A 12,085-nucleotide genomic window follows, 5' to 3' on the forward strand; every position below is an offset into this window, starting at 1 on the left:
ACTTTATTTACAAGACTTTTGAAGTGACCGTATGGTTGTTTTGAGATAAAAAAAAAATTCGAGATAAAAAAATGGTGACAGGGGAGATGTTGTACCTTTTTTATTAGCTACAAAATTGATTTGAAATATTTATTTTATGTTTTATATTTTCTTTCCTATTTTTCTGCTCCTTCCAGGTTGAATAGCTGCAAGAAATTTTGTGGTTTAAACAATTAACCCAGCTTAAAAGGTGTCTGTATTGAGCTTGAACTTGTTTTTTTCAATTAAAATTTATTTTTTTTAAATTAATATCTTTTTTAATATGTTTGAATCGTTTTAATATGTTGATGATAAAAATAAATTTTAAAAAATAAAAAATTTTATTTTAACATATTTCTAAATTACAATGTTTTAAAAAAATAATTTATATTACCCTTCTCAATACCCTCTAAATTTAGCCTTTTCAAATTCCAAGTTAAATTGTTGCTTTACCTTGAAAACCCGGTATAGCTTTAGATTTCAAGGTTACATTATGGTTATATTATTTGTGGGTTGTGAAGCATATAAATTTTTCCAGGATTGTATACATGAAATCACATGATATAGAAAGGGGGAAAAAAAAAACAAGAGGATTTACATTTACCAAGAAGCTAAATTTTTGTTTTTTACTTTTTGCTTTTTATTAACATGTATATCTGGGTCAGCTTGCATGTACCTCGACTAATTTTACAGATTCTGAAATTAACGATCATATAAATCTCCAGTAATCCTGAGATTTGTAGAACTCGAACTGTTAATTTTTAGGAGTAAATATAGGATTTAACCAGTTGAGCTACACCTCTCATGGTTAAGAAATTTTGATTTTGATTTTGGTTTTATTGTTGTTATCTTATATGACTAGTTATGTTAAACTAGGAGCACAATGATAACTAAGATTTTTTTTTTTAATTGACAACCATTGAATATTTAAAGCTAGCAAATTGTATATCTTGTACAACTTTGATAACTAATTTCTTTATTATCAATTTTTTCTTTAATTAGGATATACTTATTGTAGATGAATAATAATAAACATATTTGTATATGGTAGTTTTGTTGCTCCAAAGGTTAAAAACCGGCTTATACAACTTGTGTTATTTTTATAAAATGGGAATTCTATACCAAGAGAAACAAGTTTTTTTTCTCAAACCTCTTCAAGTTTATCATTGTATTAGAGCCACAATTTTAAATCATCGTGTGTCTTTTGCTTTCAAGCCTAGTTTGGTTTTTTATTTTTTGTTATTTTTTATTAGTTCTCTTAATATCATATTACCAGACAAGTCTGATGCTTTCTTGATTTGGTTTAATGACAAAAACTACTTAGCTTGGAAATTCCACATCAAGGTTTTATCAAAGCAAATGGTTTATGAGGCTATGGTAATGACAACAACCCTACTCCTAAAAAAGACAGATCATGACATGTACGCCATGTAGGAAGTCAAGGATGCCTAAGTTATGACATGGATTCTTGGGTTTATAGAACCCAACTCATCTTAAACCTTATACCCTTTAAAATTGTTGTTGAAATTTGGACTTACTTGAAAAGTTATGTAGTCAGTACAACACTACCTAACTTTTTTAGCTTGAACTTGAATTAGTCAAACTCCATTAAGCAGTCTCTTTATCTTTGATTTTTACTTTAGCTTCACGAGTCTTTGGGTTAAATATAATTTAATTATTTATAAAACTACTAAGAAATACCAGTTTCTTATGAAATTAAGATCTAAATTTGAAGGCACCCGGCCTAATCTTATGAACTGAGAGCTTATCCTCACCCTGAATATATGCCTCAGTAAGGTTTTTTTTTTTTTTTTATGAGGAGAAATGTTTCCTCAATCAAACCAATATGATCTTTTATTTTATTCACATGATGTATATAGTATAAGGCAAATCAAGAGGTTGCGACATGAGAATTGTCCAATGCTTTTGTTGCAAAGGATTTAATCATTTTGCTTCAAATTGTTCTAAAACATTCTGCAACTACTGAAAAAATAATGGTCACGTTATCAAGAAATATCTTACCCAACTTTAAAAGAAATTTGAAATGACATATACAACCTCAATTAACTCTTCTAGTGTTAGTGGATTTGTGGTTACAATATCCATGACACAAAATGCTCCTAATTCTATTTAACTTATAACCACTGAAATGATCTAATTATTTCTGCATTCTTTGCTTTAAGACTCTTAGATAAATATTTTTTTGCATCTTCTCCTTAGTATTCTGATTTCATGGCTTTCAATCATATGATAAATAATGTTAAATCAAATAAAGTTAAATCTCTTACCCATGTGCATAAATATTCTTGTAATCTTAATATTCTTATTATCATAATAACCGATCATGTTTCTCCTTCTCTAACTAATGTTTTTGTCTCTTTTAACCTTGTCAGTAGTCTTGTTTAAGTTGTCCGATTAGTTGATAATGATTTTCTGCCAACATAAAAACCCTACGCCTTTACAATAGAGGTGAGTGTATGCCTTACTTGTTTCAAGAATTTCTACAAACATATTGCATAATCTTTCAATTATTTTGTCCTTCAACCCCCTTAATAAAATGAGGTGGTTAAAAGAAAGAACCATTACCTCATTGATGCTGTCTACACTTTTTTTTTAAAAAATCATATATGCCCTCTCGATTTTGGTATAAAGCTCTCTCCACTGTTATTAATTTTATAAATAAATTTCCTTCTCCCTCATTGCACCATAAATCTCCTTTCACTTTATTATTTGATCATACTCTAAATTATTCTAACTTTCTTACTTTTGGTTGTGTGTGTTATGTTCACCTTTCCACACATAAATGTACAAAACTCACGACTTAGTCTATCCAATATATCTTTCTATGATGTTCTATACATCATAAAATTTTTCTTTTTATGATCTAAATCTATATTATATTTGGGTTTTTAAAAATGTAATCTTTCTAGAAAACTAGTATATCCTTTTCCATTTACCATCATTGTATTTCCTTTTCATTTATTATTCTTTCTTTACTTACTAACCATCCTACAAATTTAATGACTTCTATGCCTCTCTTAGTGTACTAGAGATAACCTCACTACCTATTCACTCAGATTCTAACACCTCATGATTCCTCTCTAACTCATCATTTGATTATTTATCTTGTTCCAGCTACATCACTAGTTCCTCTTAAACACAATACTAAGATCCCTATATAGTTTTGGTTTCGACATTCCTTTATCTTTTACAACTACCTTATCTTTTATTCATATTCTCTCGAGTTACAAACATGTCATGGTGTGTAAGTGTTAGTGGAAAGCTATTAAAAAAAACTTATAGCATTTGAAGACAGCCACACACAGGATGTTATTTTGTGTCCCCCATCAATGAAACTTATTAGGAGTAAGTGGATGTTTTCTATTAAGCTTTCATTCTAATATCTATATAGATAATTACAAGGTTCAGTTAGTGGTTCTTAAAAATAGACAAAAGTACGACCTAGACTACAATGAGACATTCATGTTGGTCGTTAAGATGACCATCATGCGTATAACCATAACCCTTTTTGCCTATCAATCCTAGCCTTTACATCAAATGGATGTTAATAATACATTTCTACATTGTGATCTCAAGGAAGAAGCTTCTATAAAACTTTTATCTAGTATGTATATTTTAATACCTATTGATATTTGCAAACTAAATTATTCTTTGTATGATTTGAAGTAGGTATCAAGAGCATGGTTTGAAAAATCTCAAACCACTTTCCTTGTCTTTTCATTAACTCAAAGTTAGTATGACTCTTTTTCTTTTCTATATAAAACACCTAATAAAATAGTGATCCTTCTTGTTTATGCAGACGACATCATTGTCACTAGTCCTAATATGGAGACCATTTCTGAAATTCAAAAATTATTGAATTCTACTTTCTACATGAAAGACCTTGGTCAGCTCAACTATTGCTTGGGGTTAGAGGTGTATCACTGGTTTCAGGGTATCTTTTTTAATCAAAACAAGTATATTTAAGATTTGATTCAATTAACATGACTCATAAATACCATTATATTAACACCCCCTTGAAAAATATGAAATATCAACGTGATGAAAGGGGGCGTCTTAAGGATCCTATTCTCTATAGGATGTTATTTGGTAGTCTTATCTACCTAACCATCACCCAGCTTGACATCTTATATGTCATCCACATTGTCAGCAATCTCATATAAGCCCCTTAATATGTTCTCCTCGTTGTTATCCACCTTATTATTCAATACATCTTTGGCGCACTTAGTTTTAACTCATTCTTCCTTACTGGTTCTTCACTTCAGTTACAAGCTAACTATGATGCTAACTAGACAAATTACCTGAACATAAAGAAATTCACTACCATATGGTATTTGTTTCTTGAAAATACAAGAAGCAAGATTGTGTCTTTAAATCATTCACTGAGACCGAATACCATGCTATATTTGTTACTTATTCCAAGATTATTTAGTTGTGTGGTCTCCTCACAAAGCTTGGTTTCTTTTGGGTTCACCCTACTCTACTATTTAATAACAATACTAGTACCTTTCAAATTATTGCCATCCCTATCTACCATGAGTGCATGAAAACTACCACTCTATTTAAAAGGCCTTTGATCATAACATTATTACTCTTCCACACATCTTCACCATTCTATATATTGCAAATATTTTCATCAAATCCATGACACATTAATGTCATCATTTCTTTGTTAGCAAATTGATACTTATAGATTTACCAATATCAATTTGAAAGGGATGTCAAAGGAAAGTTTTCCTCCATGTGCTGGACATTCAAAACTAGCATATTATATATCTTATGAAGTTTTAACAACTAATTTCTTTGTTTTAAATCTTTTTTTTTTAATTAGGATATATTAGCATTAAGTTGATATTTTTGTATATGGTAGTTTTGCTAATCTAAATGTTAATAACTAGCTTATACAACTTATACTCTTTTTATATAATAAAAATTCTCCATTGAGATGAGTAATATTTTTTCATCAAAGCTCTACAAGTTTATCAATAAAAGAGGTGTTGTAGTAGGTACTAGTGCAGGAGAAAAAGGAATTACACTACCCAAAAATACTTGATATAATTGAGCTTACGATAATTGATGATTCTAAACAGTTAGATATGGGTTTGCCATAATTGAATGAGGTTCTGCCTCTGACCAATTATATGAATGACCTAGCAGATATATTTATAGACCAGTGGAACAGGTTTAGGTCCAAGAGGAGGTTTGATCATGCTAGACCAAAATGATGGCTTAAAAAAACAATAACTTTTAATTTAACTGTTGAATTGAGCTAACATTTTTACAAGAGTTTCCAGAGGTTATTTTCCCTATAACCACAAGCATGTTACTATATGGACCATCGGATCTTTATATATGAAACATCTCGCCCAAGCCCCTAGTTTTGACAAGTTTGTTATTTTTCAAGTGGTTTCGAATTTCTTACTTAATTTTAGATTTTATGCTTCTTTTGTTTGTATATTTTAGATTTTGTTTTTATTTCTTAGTTAAGGTAGTGTTTTTAGCTTATTTAAGGTTTTGTAAACCTTCTAAGATGATATACTTCATTGTGATTATTTTAAAAAGAACAAACTTGTGAATTTAATGTTCATATCTGTAACTTTTTTGCTCATCAAAATTATATGTTATTTAATTGTTGTTGTCTTTAGCTTATCAATACCACTTGCAGCACCGATTGCTGAAAGCAGTCCATATGATGCTTGAGGGTATCACTGTAGTCTCTCTGGCTCCTCTAGAGTGGCTTCTTTGGAAAACAATTGTGGCGATTGCCATACTTGATGCCTTTAAATGTAAGATTCATGCAAATGCCCTCTTCCTCACAAAAAAAAGTTATAGGAGAAAGTAAAATTATTCAAATTTGGAAGTATACAAATTCCCTTTGATACAATCCTAGTCATTAGATTGTGTGCTAAATTTATCTAATCCAAATGAGTTAGTCCTGCTAGGATATATGGTATAGGACCAGCTATCTAGTTTTGGCTTACATCTAACACCTTCAGTTATCCAAATGAGCTAGTCCTGCCAGGATATATGGTATAGGACCAAATATCTAGTTTTGGCTTACATCCAACACCTTCAGTTTGTAAAGATACCCAACTTCTGGTGTCAAACAACCTGTCAAGTTTGTGTTGTTCATCAGCAATTCCTCTAAAGTATCTGCAAAGTCAGCTATACTTGGTGGCAGGCGCCAGCCCTCAAAGTTATTGTTGGCAATGACCACCATAGTTGCTTAAGTTACACATAAGATCGCAGGAACTGCGTTGGTGAAGCGATTATTATTGATGAATATTGCTTCGATATTTTTTTCTAGAAAAGCTGAGGTAATGGTCCTTCAAACTCATTGTAGTGATGGTCAAGATATTTTAGCATAGGAAGAGAGAGTATACTAGAAAGAAAAGGGCCTACAAATCTGTTGTTAATTACTGAGATCAAACACATATAGAAGTGAAAGGTTAGAGTTTGTGGAATAATACCATAAAATATGTTGTTATTCAAATGGATAAGTGTTAAGCCAGCAATGAGGCCTAAATATTCATCAGGAAGGAAACTTGCTATATCAGTGAAGTTAAGGTCAATGACAGTAACTACTCTAATTTTGGGATCATCAAGTGCGAATGTACAATATACTACTTTATAGCTACATACATCAAGACCAACCTAATTGGCAATGAAGTTGTATGGGTCAGAGTAAAAGACTTTTTTTCATGCGTGGAGAGCAATATAAGCTTGGTAAAGCTTGGGGTTTGAGGTGGGAGAATGATTGTGCAAGCAATGGCGGTGATAAAACCATGGTAGTTATGCTTTGCAGCTAGATAGCTAGACAAGGAAGATAAGAAAAGTAAAGCATGGTCAGTAATAAAACAAAGTAGAAACGAAGCCATTTGATTTTCGTGGGTTTAAGGTAGTATTCTTGGTTGCTTATGCAAGGAGTCATTTTCCTTGTCAAAGGCATCTTTCAGTCTTATGGTTAATCATGTTGTTCATGTGCAATGAAAGACATTGATTTCTTTGCTGATACTAACATTTAAAGAAAGTATCACAAAGACCCTCTACATAGATATTTAACCATAACCTATAATCCTAAAGCATGGTCATTTCTAGATAAGCTTGAAGATTTCAAAGTATATCAAACATCTTGTCTCAATTCCTGCTATTCATGTTGTCCTTTTGGAGGTTGAGGACACATTTTATGCTATAGAATGACATGAAGATTAGTTGCAGACTATGCAATTGAAAAAATGGTGTAAAGGGAGGACGATAATTATTGTTTTTTAAAATGTTTTTATTTCAAAATATATTAAAATATTTTTTTTAATTTATTTTTAATATTAATACATCAAAATAATATAAAAATATATGAAAATAATTTTTAATAAAAATAATATTTAATCGATCTTTATTTAAGATGTAATGTCAGACCGATACTAATTATCAAATATGACTAACTAATAAAAAAAAATATATCATAGTATAGTTATAAAATTTGATTAAGATAATATCTTGAAATAAAACCCTCAAATTATTTAAGAAGGGTTAATTTTTTTAAAAAAAAAATTAACATTGTTTTGAAAAAAAATTATTAATAGATTACAACTCAAGTTTTTTATTAAATCCAGTCAAATTACCCTATTTTTTAATATAAATTAATTTAAATTATAGAATAATCATGTCTTGCATTAGCTCACCAAACCAATCTGAATTTTATGGCCAAGGTAAATACTAACAATTTGTGGCTTAAAGTTCCATAACCTGTACATGATCAAAGGAATTAACTGCAAAAAAATTAGATTAACAAACCCTAATCCTCCGCCGAAAACGTTCTAATTCATTGAATTAATGCAAAACTCCCATCAAATTTCTGCTGCAACTGCATGTTATTTGAGACCAGCACGCCCAAGAACCATGCTGAAATTCTTCCCATTAAATAAGCACTAGGTTCTTCCTAGATTTCTGCCAAATGAAAATCAAAAGTTTTTGAAACATCATGCTGACCATAACTACAAGCTCGTAAGAGTAAAATTCTCCATCAATCCCAAACAAGATCTGCACAAAACTTAACCAATTCTTCCCATTAATTGAGATCACGCTAGCCAAACAGCCAGGGGAAGCTCTACAAAATCTGCAGCAGTGGCATTGAAGCAGGCATCGATCATCTTATGAATAACTTTCTTCAGTAAACGGATGACAAAACATAATAGATTTCCACAGGACACTTTCCTTCCAAAACGAGCGCATTTGTGAGAATATCACGTAACTATTTTCATTGGGGTGTTAAAAAAAATATTAACTAATTAGACGGAAAATACCAAACATGGAGGAAAAATCACAGAAACTGAAGAAAATTGTTCGATTCAAAAAAAGATATAAATAAAAACTTGATCTAATTCTAAAATATTTATCTTTCGATTATTGTTTCTGTTGTCCCTCCCCTTTCCCACCCTCTTTCGTTTTCTCCTGTGACTCGTTTCTCTGTCTTTTTTTCTCTTTGTTCTCTTGCAAAGTTAGATATTGTGCTTCAACGTTACAAAGCACAAGTTGGCGCAGTTCCTATTACAAGGTAAAGGCTCTGCATCCGGAATTTAAAATTTCAGAGTAATAAACCGTTTGAAATCTTGTATTTTAGGGTTTGTTGTTTTGTTCTCTGTGATTTTTTAATATTTATTGTTGGATCTAAGAGAGAATAGCGTGATGGGGCTTGTTTGATTTGTGTACTTGATTTGCTGTGCTGGACTAAGTTATCTGTAAATTTTATTTTCTTGTCGGTATAATTTTCTTCTGGTGCAACTTTATTATAGCTATCAGTTTTTCTAGTTTTTAAAGTAACTAGACCGAACCAAACCGGTTTTGAACTGATTTTCAGTTTGGTCCAGGCTAAATTTTTCAGAAATTCCGACTTCCAGTTTGGTTAGATTTTTTTGCCCGAACCAGACCAAACTCTGAACTCCCTCAATTCTCATCATGACACAAACAAACATCGTTTAAGCTGAACCACTAATTACAACACTCAAAATCGAAGACGGTCCAGACTACATAATTTACACGAAATCCCAAGAAAGCACTAACATTCCTCGAAAAAATATTCGAAGTTGGGAAAAGAACCCTAACAAAAGCATTAACTTTTATCATCATCATCGTGGTCATCATGGCTGCAGTATCACCAATCATATTCATATTAGCCGCCGCCAGATCCATATTTCTTGCCAAAGACAATGACCTGCAGCTTGTCATATCCAGCAAGCACACCAGCACCTGCCACTGCACGCAGAATGTTTGCACCAGCACCCTTGAAGAGTGATTTCGGTCCTTCATTCTTGATGATCTGTTTAAATGCATCCAACGAGCTCTTATACTTTACGGCTTCCCCTGAAGTCATCATCATCCTTCTACGGACTGTATCAATGGGGTAAGAGGCCAACCCAGCACCTATTGTAATTCCCCATCCTAACATGAAACTTGCAAAGAAACTATCCTGTAGAGACCAAAAAAAGCAATATTAAAGATTTGATCACGTTAAATTTCATGAAATATAGGAGAACCAACATAGGTCCACATAAAAACATTAAGATTGCTTAATTTGACTTTGTTTGATCAAACGGTGGTAAATACAGGACAGCAGTTTTACACGTACAATACTTAGGTAGCATAAATCCACAAGATAAGTATTCCATTTCATCTTGCATTTTGTGCCGCCAACATAGGTGGTCGTGATCAAACACCATATTTCCCGTGTAAAACCATTAACAGGAAAGAAGACATGAAAACAGGAGAAAAGATATTGACAGAGATGCAATAAGAAAACATGGCACATACCTGCAAATCACCAACCAGAACCACAGGTTTAAGAGAATCGTACATTCCAAAGTAGAGCCCACGGTACACAATAATTCCAACACAAGATATGTTAAATCCACGATAAAGTCCAGCAATGCCATCAGACTGGAGGGTTTTCTTATAAACATCAATCAACCCATTAAACTGCCTCTCGCCACCCTTTTTAGCTGCCTTTGCATCATTAGCCAAACGAGTACGGGCATAATCCAAGGAGTAAACAAATAGAAGAGATGAAGCACCAGCAGCTCCACCTGACGCCAAGTTCCCAGCAAACCACTTCCAATAGCCATCCCTTTCCTTCTTGAAATTAAACAACCTCTTGAAGTAATCTTTGAATGCAAAGTTCAGGGCCTGGTATTTCATGTGTACAAAGGTGTCAAGTGATATAGACAATGCTACAGTCAAGCACAGCTATTAAAACTATTAAAAAGGAGAACAAAAAAACTAGAGGAAATTTTGAAGTGAAATGACCTGGGTGGGGAAGTATCTGATAACATTAGCAGTGTTGCCTCTCCAAAGAGCAAGGATGCCCTCGTCCTTGATGGTTCTGGCAAAGCAGTCAGTGATACCCTTGTATGGTTAAGATAATCTACCAGCCTTGATCATTTCATCCTGATTTAGAATCAAGAGTTTAACCCGCTCAATTGGAGCAGCAGCTGTCTTTGAAACAGCAGCTGACACTCCTCCCATGAGAAAATCAATAATAAATCCTTTAGCACCTTTCTCGGATGGTGCTTCAGCAAATATTGGGGAAACATGTGGCACAAGTGCCAGACCAGTTCCCTGAATTGCAGGATGTATATGGCCATGTAAACCATTAGAAAGTGCACCGCTAGTCATGTTATAATTCCTGGTGTGCAAGGTTGAGAATAGCTTTGAAATGAGAGATGACTGTCCATGTATCTTCCTGAAAACTAATGGATTCCCAGATCCATCTGCCATGTTTACTCAAGATGGTGATCTGAACATAAGGTAAAAAAAACAAAAAAAATCGTTAGGCTTCAAAAGCAGCTTTCTTACCACATTTTCAAAATGCAAAAACATGAAACTACAAAAAGTACTTATTAATCCAACTGAGAACCATGATCGCCATTACAAATCTACTTAACTTTCACCTAACAACAACACAAAGCATAAAAATAAATAAAACCATACCACATGAATCAGGAACTGCATCCATTCAAACACGACAAAACAAGCAGTTGCCTTACTCACAATTTGAGTGTCAACAAAGACCTCATTTTCAACATGAACTACAGTTGTTAACAACTAAAACCCAGAATTTGAACATCAAAACCCACCTCATTTCCAACATAGTCCAAAGTTAGTAATCATTTCTTGCTATCATGCGTGCCTTAGTTTAGACGGAAGCTTTGGGCAGTGCCTATGTAGAACGGGCCACTATCATTGTCGAAGACACTTTTTTCATACCCTGTTTCGTCCAATGGAGCTACTGAACTAGACTGAAGTAGGGAACTTCCTAAAGCATGTGAGACCTCCAAGGTTTGGGTGTTCATTATTTCCAACACAGCCCCAGCTTAGAAACGACCAATACAGCTAAAACCTACAATTTGAATGTCAAAAACCATCTCATTTCCAACATAATCCAATCTTAGAAACGACTAAAACAGCTAAAAAACACAATTTGAATGTCAAAACTCATCTCATTTCCAACATAATCCAACGTTAGTGACAACTAGAACGACCATAACCTACAATTTGAGTGTCAAAACCTAAGCCATTTCTAACATAATCTAATGCTACTACCAAGTCAACATCAAAAAAAGGCAAAAAAAATACCCAATCTAAACAGATAAGAAAAGCAGCTAAAACATAAAACAAATACTTCAAATTTCCTTTCAGTTTCTCAGTAACCAAACAGAAAAAAAAAAAAAAAGAGGCAGAAAAACCTGAGTGAAAACAGTAACTGCCTCCTGATACTAAAGAAGATATGTTTTTTTAATATTGGTCCTTTATACATGAGAGCAAGAACAGTTTCTAGGGTTTTTCTAGTAAATTACTATCTTGACCTTTTTCCTGCCCCTTCATTTCTTTTTGACCCTGATACTCTCCCTGCAGTGTAGAAGACTCCATTGGTGCGAAGTCAGGGAGTTTCATATTTTGTGGGCCTTATGCCTTATTTAAAGCAGGGTTTTTAAAGGCCCAATAATGAATTTTCTTTTTAAGAAAAAAAATGGTTTAAGGAAAATGGAGGAAA

The 12,085-nt window shown here is 32.8% G+C and overlaps 1 pseudogene; it reads right to left on the reverse strand.

The window, feature by feature from the left end:
• Positions 1-8,878: 8,878 nt before the first annotated feature.
• LOC105128891 (ADP,ATP carrier protein 3, mitochondrial-like) lies at positions 8,879-11,866 on the reverse strand (annotated as a pseudogene).
• Positions 11,867-12,085: the final 219 nt, after the last annotated feature.

The sequence above is a fragment of the Populus euphratica genome, unplaced genomic scaffold (assembly GCF_000495115.2).
Source record: "Populus euphratica unplaced genomic scaffold, PopEup_1.0 scaffold11.1, whole genome shotgun sequence".
In the NCBI taxonomy this organism is placed as follows: Eukaryota; Viridiplantae; Streptophyta; class Magnoliopsida; order Malpighiales; family Salicaceae; genus Populus; species Populus euphratica.